The sequence below is a fragment of the Schistocerca piceifrons genome, chromosome 4, assembly GCF_021461385.2.
Source record: "Schistocerca piceifrons isolate TAMUIC-IGC-003096 chromosome 4, iqSchPice1.1, whole genome shotgun sequence".
Classification (NCBI taxonomy): Eukaryota; Metazoa; Arthropoda; class Insecta; order Orthoptera; family Acrididae; genus Schistocerca; species Schistocerca piceifrons.
The window spans coordinates 385,759,572-385,775,809 of NC_060141.1; the positions used below are offsets into that span (position 1 = coordinate 385,759,572).

General features: G+C 46.0%; 1 protein-coding gene and 1 pseudogene across 1 annotated transcript in view; both read left to right on the forward strand.

Annotated features, from left to right (window-relative positions):
- The window catches only part of LOC124795142 (centlein-like), a 551,801-nt gene that overhangs the window by 377,267 nt on the left and 158,296 nt on the right, over positions 1 to 16,238 (forward strand). The window lies entirely within an intron of this gene.
- On the forward strand, positions 15,601 to 15,717 carry LOC124797023 (annotated as a pseudogene).

Here is a 16,238-nt window from a genome sequence, read left to right on the forward strand (position 1 = left end):
TCTCTATCCGACCTGCCGCCGCCGCCGCCGCCGGGCTTCCGATACCAGTCAGCCGAGTCATAACTACGGCCGTTCTGGAATTTACTTTCCTCCACGTATTTCTAGATTATTCTCCGTTTGCCCCCGAGCAGAAGTATTGGAAGCAATATCCCCAAGACTGTTCTTTTTACTGCAGAACCGATAGCGAAATATCTTTCTCAGATCAAGGTCTATGTCTGACACTAGTAGACTGTCATCGTTATTTCGGCCTTCACGTGTGTTTTTACGTGAAAATATATGTTTCCTCGTTATCCGAAATTTTGTGCACGACAAAATACCAAGAGATCTGATACGGTAATAACTTCGAGACAAATAACGCATAAACAGTGGTTGAGCGCACAATGGATAGAACATGTCTGTACGTGTTCGTCGATCAATATTTGTTTCGTCTTTGGCGTCATCGTAACAGTGTAGGCATATGCGCGTGATTGTTACGAATTAGCTTTGTGTATCGTTATACATTAATGTAGCGTGGAAACGCTTTTAGCTAGGACATTGATTCGGTTGTCATTCTGAGGAGCTTTCGAAGAGCACTCGAAGCTTAATAAAAGTGCTTCCTTTTGTTGACTACATCTTCTGTGTCATCTCCAGGCGTGATTTCAGGATTTATTTGCTTCTCCGTCAGAAAACGCTAAACACTTGGCACTGAAACTTGCTCTCTAGCACAGGTGATTCAGAACGACTTGTGAAACTCATTGCATAACGTGCAGATAAGTATACAGAAACAGGAACTCTTTTTATATAACAGGGAGGAATTTTCTCAAGTGCAAATGCAAAACACAAGAAATATTCGATAAACAGCACATACGTGAGAATCTGCTCATCATAAAAATAGGTGTTTTCAAAACAAAAAACAAAAAACTGCCCAGGGCAGCGTGAAGAAGTGGAAACACCATTGGAACAAATGCTTGGATGTATGGTGAAAATGCTTTACGAAAGACAAAGACCGAACATTTTTAAGTTAAATAAAGATAGTCTCAATGAATATTTTAGCAGACTTCATATTTATAAGTACTCAGCACTAATTACCCTAGCATGTTTTAGAGATTCTGCGCTTCAGATATCGTCTTTATTCATATTTCTGGTTCCAAAACATTCGCCAGGAGAGCCCCTTCCTTTTCCTGCAACACGGTTATGGCAATGCAACCAAAGAAGAAGAAGAATAAGAACAAGAACAAGTGATGTGCTGACAAGTATTCCAGGGACGATAAACATAAATGTTCCATTGGGAAGAATGTCCAGATTTGCTGAAAATTGAAGTTCGCACCCTTTGTCGCACGGATCTAGACATAAGAAGGAATGATGAGTGGAGTTTAACGACCTTCAAATGGCTCTGAGCACTATGGGACTTAACTTCTAAGGCATCAGTCCCCTAGAAGTTAGAACTAGTTAAACCTAACTAACCTAAGGACACCACACACATCCATGCCCGAGGCAGGATTCGAACCTGCGACCGTAGCTGTCACGCGGTTCCAGACTGTAGCGCCTTTAACCGCTTGGCCACACCGGCCGGCTTTAACGACCTTCCTGCGGCAAATCTATTAGAGATGAATCACAAGCTAGGATTCGGGAAGTGCATCAGCAATTCTTTCCAAAGGAATCATATCTGCATTTGAGTTAGGAGATTTACGGAAACGCAGAAGTCAATGCGGAACGTACTACAAACATATCCGTTACCACAGTGACGTTAGTGGGCAATGGCAGCAGACGAGTGCCTTTGCTGAGAGCGTGACATCGGCTGCAGCGCCTCTCGTGGGTTCGTCGCCATATTGGTTGGACCCTAGGTGACTCGTCCAGTGCCGATAGTTGTGGTCGAGTGTGGCGCAGCCGGCCGCTGTGGCCGAGCAGTTCTAGGCGCTTCATTCCGGAACCGCTCTGCTGCTACAGTCGCAGGTTCGAATCCTGCCTCGGGCATGGATGTATGTGATGTCCTTAGGTTACTTAGGTTTAAGTAGTTCTAAGTTCTAGGGGACTGATGACCTCAGATGTTAAGTCCCATAGTGCTCAGAGCCATTTGAACCATTTGAGTGTGGCGCAGACCCCAAGGAGACACGGAGCCAAGTACTCAACAAGTCACTGTACAAGCTGGAGGTAGCTCCATAATGGCACAGACTGCGTCCTCTGGTCCATCTGAACCGATCACAGAGGGGAAGTGGTTATGTTCAGCTATTTTGAGGCTATTTGCAGCCATTCATGGACTTCACGTTCACAAACATATCACCGGGCCACAACTGTTTGCGATTGGTTTGGAGAACATTCTGGACAAATCGAGCGAATGATTTGGCCACTCAGATTGCCTGACATGAATCCCATCGAACATCTATGGGACATAATCGAGAAGTCAACTCGTGCACAAAATGCTGCATCGGCAACGCTTTCGCAATTATGGACGGCTATAGAGGCAACAAGCTTCTGTATTTCTACAGGGGACTTCTGAAGACTTGCTGAGTAGATGCCACGTCCAGTTGTTGCACTACACTTTGCAAAAGGTCCGACACGATATTAGGTCGTACCCCATGACTCTGCATCTACATCTACATTTACATACATACTCCGCAATCCACCATACGGTGCGTGGCGGAGGGTACCTCGTACCACAACTAGCATCTTCTCTCCCTGTTCCACTCCCAAACAGAACGAGGGAAAAATGACTGCCTATATGCCTCTGTACGAGCCCTAATCTCTCTTATCTGTGGGGTCTTTCCGCGAAATGTCAGTTGGCGGCAGTAAAATTGTACTGCAGTCAGTCTCAAATGCTGGTTCTCTAAATTTCCTCAGTAGCGATTCACGAAAAGAACGCCTCATTTCCTCTAGAGACTGCCACCCGTTTTCCTGAAGCATTTCCGTAACACTCGCGTGATGATCAAACCCACCAGTAAAGATCTAGCACCCCGCCTCTGAATTGCTTCTATGTGCTCCCTCAATCCGACCTGTGAGGGATCCCAAACGCTCGAGCAGTACTCAAGAATAGGTCGTATTAGTGTTTTATAAGCGGTCTCCTTTACAGATGAACCACATCTTCCCAAAATTCTATCAATGAACCGAAGACGACTATCCGCCTTCCCCACAACTGCCATTACATGCTTGTCCCACTTCATATCGCTTTGCAATGTTACCCCCAAATATTTAATCGACGTGACTGTGTCAAGCGCTACACTGGAGTATTCAAACATTACAGGATTCTTTTTCCTATTCATCTGCATTAATTTACATTTATCTATATTTAGAGTTAGCTGCCATTCTTTACACCAATCACAGATCCTGTCCAAGTCATCTTGTGTCCTCCTACAGTCACTCAACGACGACACCTTCCTGTACATCACAGCATCATCAGCAAACAGCCGCACATTGCTATCCACCCTATCCAAAAGATCATTTACGTAGATAGAAAACAACAGCCGACCTACCACACTTCCCTGGGTCACTCCAGATGATACCCTCACCTCCGATGAACACTCACCATCGAGGACAACGTACTGGGTTCTATTACTTAAGAAGTCTTCGAGCCACTGACATACTTGGGAACCAATCCCATATGCTCGTACCCTAGTTAGGAGTCTGCGGTGGGGCACCGAGTCAAACGCTTTCCGGAAGTCAAGGAATATGGCATCCGTCTGATACCCTTCATCTATGGTTCGCAAGATATCATGTGAAAAAAGGGCGAGTTGCGTTTCGCAAGAGCGAGTATACGTGGCAGCGACTCCGCCGCAAGCTCTCGGAGGCCAGCTCGAAATGAACGGCCATGCTTGAGGAATATGACGCGCTACGAATTTCTGCTCGCGAGCCACGTCTCGTCCGTCAGGCACGTGTGAGCCGCCGCGTGTGGTGCGTGTGACGCGGCGGTCCCACGGCTAGTGGGAGGGGCCTGGCGGAGAGAGCTACGCGCCGGGCGTGCGTTGCCCTGCGTGGGCGGGCCGCGCAGCGCGCAGGTCCCGGCCCGCTCATTTCCATAACTGGAAACGCCGCAGCATTCCCACTGCCAGAGTGGCGGGGCGCCGTCGCGACAAGCCGCGGTTAAATCTCCGCCGACCACCGTGCTGCTCGTTATCGCCGTGCGAAGAGACACGGGGCGCGTTTCCCAAGTCATGGCCGAGCGACTAGAACATATGTCTAGAGTTGTAACCCTGCGCGTGCGCCGTGACAAGTGGACATACTGCCTTCGCGAGTAACATATAAAAGTCCCGCGTGTGTGATACACAAAAAAAAATGGTTCAAATGGCTCTGAGCACTATGGGACTCAACAGCGGAGGTCATCAGTCCCCTACAACTTAGAACTACTTAAACCGAACCAACCTAAGGACATCACACACATCCATGCCCTAGGCAGGATTCGAACCTGCGACCGTAGCGGTCTCGCGGTTGCAGACTGAAGCGCCTAGAACCGCTCGGTTACCCCGGACGGCCTGTGATACACACCTTATATGAAAACCTCCATAGAAATCAGGTCTGGTTATCATATTGACCATACGACATCTCTCTGGTTGGTTGGTTGTTTTGGGGAAGGAGAACAGACAGCGACGTCATCGGTTTCATCTGATTAAGGAAGCACGGGGAAGGAAGTCGACCGTGCCCTTTGAAAGGAACCATCCCGGCATTTGCCTGGAGCGATTTAGGGAAATCACGGAAAACCTAAATCAGGGTGGCCGGACGCGGGATTTAACCGTCGTTCTCCCGAATGCGAGTCCAGTGTCTAACCACTGCGCCACCTCGCTCGGTCGACATCTCTTTCCATTCCATCTTTGAAAGCATTTTTTTTCCAAATGATACTGCTGCCATTTGATTGTAATAATTTTTACTTTATTGTTATACGATCAGATTTCTTCCTTGGGCCATTTTCAAGTACAAAAACTTATTTATGCATCAAAAGACGACTGGTACGAAATAGAAGTCCTTTCATACCAGTATCATTTACCATGACTCTGGATCCCGTCAAAATAAAAATTATCATTTGAGAGTATCTTGTCTTTCGGTTGTTCACATATCTCTGCGTCCGAAGAGGTCTCGGAAAGCTCAACGTTATCACACGACCGCCGCCCGCCCGCGGTAGCTGAGTGGTCAGTACAACAGAATGTCAACCCTAAGGGCCCAGGTTCGGTTACCGGCTGGTTCGGAGATTTTCTCCGCTCAGGGACTGGGTGGTGTGTTGTCCTAATCATCATCGTTTTCTCCCCATCGAGGAGCAAGTCGCCAAAGTGGCGTCAAATCGAAAGACTTGCACCCAGCTAATGGTCTACCCGTCGGGAGACCCTAGTCACACGACATTTACATTTTTTGCCCGACCGCCGCGTCATCCCTAACCGATAGGCGTCCCAGGATCCAGGTGTGGAGGGGTAACTGGCCGGGATACTGCTTTCCCGTCGTCAGTTTTCGTGACCGGAGCCGCTACTTCTCTCTCAGCTACGTCATCATTTGGCATCACAAGGGCTGAGTGCATCTTTCTTACCAACAGCGCTCGGCAGTTCCGGACAGTCACCCATCCAAGTGCCAGCCAAGCCTGACAAACTTCGGTGATTCGGCGGGAACTGGTATTACCATTGCGTCAAGGCCGTTGGTTGCTCACATATAGGATGGCTATAATTAAACTTTCGCTACTTGAGAGGGCCGTCATGACGAACGAACGGTCATAGGATTTCGTGGAAACGTTTGTAAGGACGTGCGGAAGAGAAATAAACCATTAAAAGAAACCACTGAAAGAAACGCATTTCCATTCCCGCTTGAGAGAGTAACCTTTGTTAGCTGATCCCCCATGTTTACGTTCTAGGTTACAAATGTTGCTCAAGGTAACGACCGCATGCATCCAAGACAGCCTGGAGGAGCACTAGAGATTTCCCCACTCTTGCCGAAACAGCGGTGGGCCACGGAATATTCAGCTGTCGTGACACAGCTCGTGCGATGCGTCCAGCATGCTATTCTAAGCTATGGTAACAGTAACTTCTTCAACAGTTTGTGGCGAAATTGGCCATCACAGTTTCCCAGGAACAATTCCCAAATCGGCAGTTAATTCGAACTTCCGGATCATGTTCTTCATTCCCGGTGCAGAAAGATGACCTCTACGTGTTCCTTTAACGCGTCGATACTTGCAAAGAGCCGCAGCACTATTGCTGTTGTTTCGATAAAACATCATACGACTAAAGCCCTCCTCGTCTTTTCCAGACCCATGTTGACTGTCTGCACCTGTAATGCACACTGACGCTAGTGTTTCAGCCCCACGCCACCATTGCAGTACCGGCGCACAACAGCAGGTCATGACACTGTCTGTATGTAGACTGAAGAGACGAATGAAAATTTTTACCAAGGCCAGGATTCGAAGCCAGGCAGATGCCCTAACCAATACGCCACCCCGGCTTTGTGGTTTTTGCACAACTACACGGACTAGCCTAGCACGCTTCCCTTCTCAATCAAAATTCCCATTCGCACCTCAGCCCACTTGGTACTCCCCTCTAAACTCGAAGAGCATTGCAGATGCTCTCCAACTGTATTGGTACCGCACCTCAGCATCGAACCAAACGGGGAATCCTGCCTAAAACCCAGGCTTAGGAGTTTTAATCAAATGAAACTATATGGTTCCACAGACTTTTTTAAAGACGCAAACATCTGTGACGTCTGAGATTGCAAAAGGTCTCTGACATCATATAGCTTCATTTGATCATGACACTAACACTACTAACAGCGCAACACACAGTGTGAGCACCAGTCCCATAAGTTCAGTACACACACGGTAAAAAATTTTCCGTCTACACTGACTAAAGTAGCGAAAGTTTAATTATAATCACCGTGTGTATTCATATCGAACTAGGATGGTACACCGTTGCGTTAATGCCACCCCATCCCGCAAAGATCAAAGTACGAAGTTGTTGCTTCATGCTTTCACAACCAGCTGTTTCTTGTATGAGGGTAAATTTCATGAAATGACCGACGGAATGACAGTGGATTCTCCACTGTCTACAGCAGCTACTAACTTCTTTATCGAGTATGTTGAATAACGTATTAAATTTGACTCCATTCCGCTCATCTTCATTTTATAGGATATATTTACGGCACATTTACAGTCTGGTCGCGTGACATCGACCACATGAACAGCATGCGTCTGAACATCCGGTCGATTGTTGAGACAAAGAGAAAAGGGAAGCTTCAACTTTTATCAATTGGCATAAAGTCCACGGTCATATTTGGAACTTGATTCATAATTGTCCGTCTTGATCACACATATACAGGATGTTTCAAATACTTTGTCTTAAACCTCTAGGGGTGATGGAGCAGGTTACGGGGAACAACTTAGGTTAGAAATAAAATGTTTGCTGATACCTCCCAGAGACGCTAGGCATCCTTTAGTATTCGCCAGCCCGGGGACAACGAGTTTTCATCTAATTAGCAGCGTCTACTAACCAGGTATGCTGCATGCTACCTACCCCAGTTAATTGATAGAATGACTTTCGACAAGAAAACCTGAAGAATGATTGTCTCTAATCGGAGAATATTTTAGAAGCGAATCAGGCGCTTTAATTTTGCTGTGTCTCCCTCCATTTCATATGGAGCAGATGACTGGATTATAAGCAACACACAAAGCCTACGCACACAGCAGAGAGCCTATTCCGTGCTATCTCTCAGGGGCATAACGACTACAAAAATACTCTTAATGATCTGATATAGGGCATCTTGTGAATTACCATAATAACGTGCGGTCAAGATGGACAATGAAAAATAAACTGCCATTTTTAGATGTTGCGGCTGATAGAAAATCGGATGGGCGGCTCGGCCACTCTTGTACACCCCAAGCTGAGGCACACTGATTTATCTGTAAGCACACACAGTTTCTAGCCCTATCTACAAGCGAGCTGCTTTAAATACTTTTATATACTGATCTACAACGTCTGTGACAAGGATTATCTGGATTCTGAGATTAATCATCTGACGCACATGTTCCGGAAGAATCGCTGTGGGGTTTTAGATATAAAGTCAGCGCTCTCCACCAAACGAAATCGTGAGAACGGTGAAAAAATACATTACGCTCTGCCTGGCTTTCTGTGACGCTACATACAGCAAAATAGGTAGGCTCCAGGGAAGAAATAAGGAATATCTATTTTCCGACCACCCAAGAAGATAAAAGGATGTGCTGCGCCCCGTTAAAGACAGTCTCGGTCTCAGCGTAGATGGAATTCTTAAAATTCCTTGTGAGTAAGGAAGCAACTACATCGGTCATTCAATCTATACCGTCACCGATCCTGTTCAGAACACCTAAGGCACATTAAAAATCGAGAACTTGAGAAATATGTTGATGAAATTGTGTGTCTCACGTTTCTATATACTGGGACTCTGCTATCAATGAAACAGTAGAAGTCAGACTGTGTGACAACGAATTTAACCGGAGCAGGAGCTTTGTTAAGCAGTGTGCGGAAACGGGCTCTCGGCACTGAGGTAAGAAGACACAGATAAATACGCTGAATTGTTTACTTCATACAGCAGCCTTCTGGCACCACGACGTAATAATGACGTACGCGGACCAATCATATGCCCTCTATGTGGTGTACATGATCACCCCAACAGCAACGACGATAGACAGTTTTTGCTGGAGAAGAGTAGGGAAGATTTCGTCGAAGGCTCTAGATTTTACATAGATTTCTCGCGACAAGTAAACCGCGAATGCTTTGTAAAAGAGGAAAAGTGTCCTACAACTGTGTCACCACATCTCGAATGAATGCCAGGTGATAACGCTCTACAACAATTCCTACCTCCCAGCTGATAAAGGATCTTTGCTAGTGAGAACACCATCATGGTTGACAGAGGCCTCATCAGCGAATACAAATTACAGAACATTATTTGCTACCATCCAGTCTGAATGGAGCACGTTACCTGCCGTTCATTCGGGGAATACTGTCAGTTGTTCAATACTGAACCTCTTGTTGGCCCCGAGATCGGATGGTTTAGACCCTATGGTGCATCATCACATCCCGGTATTGGTGTCTATGAGTACGTAAGCAACAGATACCGTAATAGTTGGATTGGAAGGAGAAGTGCTGTCCCATGACGAATGTCATAACGGGAATTTACCCCCTCACTCCAGTAGAGGTTTTCCTGTGGAGCTACTCGAAGTCGTTGGAATGTGAAACCCCCGAGTAGCGATTGAACAGGAACTTCAAATGGTTCAAATGGCTCTGAGCACTATGGGACTTAACTTCTGAGGACATCAGTTCTCTAGAACTACTTAAACCTAACTAACCTAAGGACATCACACACATCCATGCCCGAGGCAGGATTCGAACCTGCGACTGTAGCGGTCGCGCCGTTCCAGACTGTAGCGCCTAGAACCGCTCGGCCACCCCGGCCGGCGAACCGGAACTGGTTGACTCGTTATATAAATCGGATATTTGCGAGAGTGCATTAAAACATTTATGGAATATTCTGTCTGTACTTAGAGGAACGTAAGACACGCACTGAGATGACAAATGTCATGGGATACCTCCAAACACATCGTGTCGGACCTCCTTTTGCCCGGCGTCTTGCAACGACACGACGTGTCGTGGACTCAACAAGTCGTTGGAAGTCCCCTGCAGAAATACTGATCCATGCTGCCTTTACAGCCGTCCGTAATTGCTAAAGTGTCGCCGGTGAAGGATTTAGTACACGGATTGACCTCTACATTACATCCCATAAATCTTCGATGGGGTTCATGTAGGGCGGTTTGGGTAGCCAAATCATTAGCTCGAATTGTTCAGAATGTTCTTCAAACGAATCGCGAACAGTTGCTGCCCGTTGACATGATGCATTCTCATCAGTAAAAATTACATCGTTGTTTGGGAACATGAAGTTCCTGAATGGCCGAAAATGATCTCCAAGTAGCTGAACATAATGTCCAGCCAGTGATCGGTTCAGTTGTAGCAGATGACCCAGTCCATTCCGTGTAAACACAGCCCACATCCTGCCAGGAAGTTTCACAGCCCACATCGTTATGGAGCCACCACAAGCTTGCTTAGTGATTTGTTGACAACTTGGGTCCATTGCTTCGTGGGGTCTGCGTCACACTCGAACCCTACCGTCATCTCTTACCAACTAAAATCGGGATTCATCTGACCAGGGCACGGTTTCCAGTGTCTAGGATCCAACCGATATGGTGACGAGCCCAGGAGAGGCGCTGCAGGTGATGTCGTGCTGTTAGCAAAAGCACTCGTGTCGGTAGTCTGCTGCCATAGCCCATCAATGCCAGATTTCGCCGCACTGCCCTAACGGATAAGTTCGCCGTACGTCCCAAATAGATTTGTGTGGTTATCTCAAGCAGTGTTGCTTGTCTGTTAACACTGATAACTCTATGCAAACGCCGCTGCTCTCGATCGTTAAATGAAGGCCGTCGTCCATTGAGTTGTCCGTGGTGAGACATAATACCTGCAGTGTATATTCTCGACGCACTCTTGACACGGCAGACTTCGTAATATTGAATTCCCCAAGGATTTCCGAAATGAAATGTCCCATTCACCTAGTTCCAAGTATCATCTCGCGTTCAAAGTCTGTTAATTCTCGTTTGCGGCAATACTCACGTTGGAAACCTTTTCACATGAATCACGCCGGCCGTTGTGGCCGAGCGGTTCTAGGCGCGTTAGTCCGGAACCGCGCTGTTGCTACGGTCGCAGGTTCGAATCCTGCGTCGGGCATGGATGTGAGTGATGTCCATAGGTTAGTTAGGTTTAATTAGTTTTAAGTTCTAGGGGACTGATGACCTCAGATGTTAAGTCCCATAGTGCTCAGAGCCATTTGAACCATTTTTGGAACATGAATCACCTGAGTATAAATGATAGTTTCGCCAATGCACTGCCCTTTTATACCTTATGTACGCCATACTACCGCCATCTATATGTGCATATCACTATCCCATGACTTGAGTCATATCAGTGTTTTGAAAACTGAAACACACAACGTAATTGTTCCAAAATAATATTTGTTCTATATTTTTTATACTTTCTGCTATTTACGCCATGATCACACAACATAAGACTGAAAGTTCACACAACATCAGTAAGAGCATATAGCTGTACAAAGACTATTCTTTTCAGAAGTATGTCAGAGAATATACAACTATACGAAAACCACATAATTGCAGTGCTTTGATTTGATATGGGTACAAATGGGACATATTATGTAACGATGCGTTGGACGTTTTAGACAGTAATAATAAGAGTATCAACTCCGTAAACCCAACGTTTGTCTGACCTAACTTAAATTTATTGTACTTCACAAGTCAAGCAGGTATTAGGCTGGCTCTAAACTGAGAGATTGTCATAAGCATAAACTGAGAGACTGTCGTAAGCACACTGAAATACGCCAAAGAACATACGTGACAATAAACCTGATATTACATTGTACACAAAGATCAAATCTGTATTAACATAAAAGGCATCTTTGATTAGAATGTAATATAAGGTTTAATGACATATAACTTCTTTGTGTTTCAATATGCTCATGGAAGTTTCTCACTTTTTGTATAATTTAGAGCCGCTTTTCTCAACCTTTTCTTCCTTTACGTACGTTTCAAACTTTCGCGACACCTCTGCATGTTATTTTTTTCCTAGATGAAAAAAAACAAATAAAGTGCATAAAATACAATTTTTAATTATTACTCGTATAATCATGAATAAAGATGGGTCATTTCTTGAAAATTGGGTTACTCGAAGAAATTATTTGACGATAATTTGTTTCATGTTTTAGATATTTTATTTGAGGAAGATTAGAAGACATTAAAAATCTCGCGACAAACCTGACACGTATTCGCGACACGTTAATGTGTAGCGACATGGCGGTTGAGAAACCCTTATTGAGAGATTTAACTAATACGTGTATAACTGAATGATGTATACTTTCCTCCTCACAAATATCCATCTAGTGCTAGAACGCTATTTCTTTCTCAGACGCAGCGCTAAGACCATGGGATCGCATTGGGGAGAACTTTGGTTGTCCCCGTTCGGCCATCCTGGTTTCCAGATTTTTTCCCCCCTCTTAGTTTTCTGCGTCACGAATTCCTTGCCTGTGCCAACCTCTTTATCTCAAAGTGCCACTTGCACATAACGTCCTCTGTTATTTGTTGGATACGTTCCAATATCTGTCTTCCCCTACACGTTTGTGCTATCTACGGCTCCCATTAGCACCGTGGAAGCTGATATCCTAACAAATGTCTTGTCATACTGTGCCTTCTTCTTGTCAGTGAGCCATGGTTTTGTTAAAGGGGCCATTCCAGTATTGGCCTATAACGTTATATTGGCACTGCTACACATTAAATCAGTGGAGAACCACTTCATTTCTTCTTATCTTTAATTTCATCCATAATTCTTCTATATGGCCATATCTAAGCTCTTAAATTCTCTTCTTTTCCGGTTTTCCTACTGCCCATGATTCATTTCCGTACAGTACTGTGCTCCGAATGTACATTCTTAGAAATTTCTCTCGTACATTCCCGAAACTGCTTATCGTAAATGCCAGGATGGTTTCTTCCTAAAGAACACGACTGATTTCATTCTCTATATTTTCGTAATCCGAGCTTAAGCTCAGCTCTAATGTCGCCATAGCGTACGGGAATTTAAAGCCTAAGTTCCCCTCTTTCATTCGTTTTTCTTAGAAACTCAACCGAATTATTCTCAAGAGGACACCTTACACGAAGGTAATCGTACTATCGCTTGCTTAGATATCTTCTACGTAGGTTCTTAACTATCTCGTTTTACTGTACTATATCGATTACACAGGGAAACGGGCAATCTTGATGACTTTCCGATATTCTCTTGTAGTTTTATGTGCAATGTATAAGATAAAGTTCTCAGTCATGGGACTTTGTCAGAAGACAGTATTATATCAAGAATCTGTTAAACTACGCGACTGGACGATGTTCGACAAATCAGCCACGATCTAAATCCCTCTGCTGAAAATTCAGTTTCGGCGTTTTAATATTCTCAATGGGTGCCTAATTTTCACCAAAGAGTTCATCAACATGTTAATTTCTTCAGTTGTAAGTGATTGGCTAAGAAACAATGAGCCGTGGTTTTGTTAAAGGGACCATTCTAGTACTGACAGGCCTATAACGTTATAGGGGCTCTGCTACATATTAAATCAAATATCTGTGTCGTAATCTAAACACACATCAAAAATGAAAGGTATAAGTGATTGTGAGAAGCCACGGTAAATAAGTTTCTGTAAGACTGAACGAAGATTTGAACCAGCCACTTCCGAACACGAGTCCACTGCCTTAATCACTGCACCGAATCTGTACCGGCGGGACTACACCGACCGTCCAAAACGTTCCGAGAGCGATTTTATTCCTGGTATACAAGCGACGTCAATGTAGTAACTACAGTGGCAGCGTGAACTACCAGCTGTAACCAACAGATGTGCATTCGACCAGTCAGTTGAGAGCAGGCAGAGTTAAACAGGGGGCGTACGACTGTAGTGTGTCATTGTTCTTGTGTCAGGGCGTACGACTGTAGTGTGTCATTGTTCTTGTGTCACACACAAATCGCAGTGGAGCACCATCTCTACATCAAGTGGTCAAGACATTATCCATAATGTTTTGAAGAAAAGTCTGCGCAAAGTCTGTCACGCACACCTTGACTCCCGAACAAAAACAATGACGCGTGGACGCCTGCTGCGACTAGATTGAAATGCATAACGTGGAGAATAACTATTTTCTGAAAAAAAAAATCATCACGAGTGGCGAGACTTGGTGCTATCAATACGAACCTGCCACAAAACGAAAAAATGCAGAAATTCACGTGAAGGGTCAACGTTCTTACGGCATAAACAACATTCAGTCGCCGGCCAATGTGACCGAGCGGTCCTAGGCGCTACAGTCTGGAACCGCGCGACCACTACGGTCGCAGGTTCGAATCCTGCCTCGGGCATGGATGTGTCTGATGTCCTTAGGTTAGTTAGGTTTAAGTAGTTCTGAGTTTTAGGGGACTGATGACCTCAGTAGTTAAGTTCCATAGTGCTCAGAGCCATTTGAACATTCAATCCAATGAGACGCACGAGTAGAACAACACCTCAAAGAAGTACTTTTCCTACAGTTTCATGTGGTTGTATGAACGTTCTGTGCGTTGTACTCAAGTGGGAGGAAACTGTGTAGAACAACCCAAGACATTAAAACCACCATCTTAACGTTTTTATACTTTTTGTTAAGTCAATCTCCAAACTTCTTCGATTGGCGCGGTATGAGTCCAGGCAAGTGTTTATAATATGGCTGCAAGCAGAAAGAGAAACTTCTTCCTGGTCTATGCCCTCCTTTGTAAGAAATTACGTTTGTAATTACGAAATCTGAATGCACTTTACAAGATTTCGGTACGTGTGAGACTCTACAGTAATGCGCTTTCCGCTGAGGTATGATGGAGGTCTTCTGCCAAGGGAATTCCGCTTGTGACACTGCCGCTGTGCCACATGCGCGCTGCTTTCCCTGCAAGCGAAACCGGTCCTCAATTTAAATCGACGCAGACTGCTATCTGTACACGACCTGTTAGGGGCAGGAGGGAGATTCCCGGTTTCTCATTAGGCCGTCGTCACTGCCGGCAGCAAGTCCGCAGTTCTCCGGCCGGCAAGCTAATTTCTCCAGACGTCCCTACCGGCGACTAATGATCTCTCGCGTACGAAGCAAACTCGGGAACTGGAGTCTGCTACGCCCGACTATTAAGCAGTCCTTATACAGAACGTGAAAGCTAACGTGGACGTGCTGTGGGATGCGTTTTGTGGCGTCGTAACATGGAATTTTGCGCAGTGAAGTAAAACGCGACAAAATCCGCGTTGGACTTTGGCATATAGGCCTACCTACTACGGTCGTTCAGTAACACAACAATTTTTTTTTCTGAAAGAAGGTAGGTTTTATTCAAGATTGCAGTACACCATATTATCCCCCACTCTTTTGGCTGCAAAACCCTCTATTTCATCTCCGTTCAATGCGACGGCCTTACGCCACCTTACTGCGAAGGGCTGTATTTCTGCATTGTACCACTCTACTGGTTGACGTCGGAGCCAGTGTCTTGCTACGTCATCAGTTACCTCCCCATCATCCACGTACTGCTTCCCACGGAATGCATCCTTCATTGGCCAGACAAATGGAAGTCGGAAGGGGCGAGGTGTTGGTTGCAGAGAGGATGAGGAAGAACAGTCCAATGAAGCTTTGTGAGCCCCTCTCGTGTGCGCAGACTTGTGTCATGGAGAAGGAGAAGTTCGTTTGCATTTTTGTGGCGGCGAACAGGTTAAAGTGGTTTCTTCAATTTCCTGCGGGTAGTACAGTACGCTTCAGAGTTCATCTTTCCACTATGAGGGAGGACATCGAACAGAATAACCCGTCCAGAGTCCCAGACGACCGTCGCCCTGACGTTACCAGATGAGGGTGCGGGTTTGAACTTTTTCTTCGGAGGAGAAGTGGTGTGAGCCACTCCATGGATTACCGTTTTCTTTCCGGTTCGAAGTGACGAACCCTTGTTTCGTCGCCTGTGACGATGTTTGACAAAAAATTGTCACGCTCTGCCTCGTAATATGCAGGCAGTTCCGCATAGATTGTCCTTCGTCGATTTTTATGGCCTTCTGGTAGGCGGTGGCAACGGCCTTGCCGCAGTGGATACACCGGTTCCCGTGAGATCACCGAAGTTAAGCGCTGTCGGGCGTGGCCGGCACTTGGATGGGTGACCATCCAGCCGCCTTGCGCTGTTGCCATTTTTCGGGGTGCACTCAGCCTCGTGACGCCAATTGAGGAGCTACTCGACCGAATAGTATCGGCTCCGGTCAAAGACAACCATCATAACGACCGGGAGAGCGGTGTTCTGACCACACGCCCCTCCTATCCGCATCCTCAACTGAGGATGACACGGCGGTCGGATGGTCCCGATCGGCCACTTGTAGCCTGAAGACGGAGTGCTGGTAGGCGGTGAGGACCCCAGCGGCACACATCTTTGAGTAACATAACTTGTGGAGGCGTGTGTCAGCTCCACGAACAGAGACGTCAGTTATGCAGCGAGATGTTTGATTGTGATCCGTGGATCACCTCGAATGAGTGTGTCCGCACGCGCCAACATTGCAAGAGTGACAGGCTTTTGCAGCCGGCTGGCACATCCGAGACCGAACAGGTCTTCGCGACCCTGCTGCGATGATGACAGATGCTTCGCCCAACGACTCACTGTGCTTTTGTTAACTGCCACGCCTCCGTAGACATTTTGAAGCGCCTGTGAATATCTGGG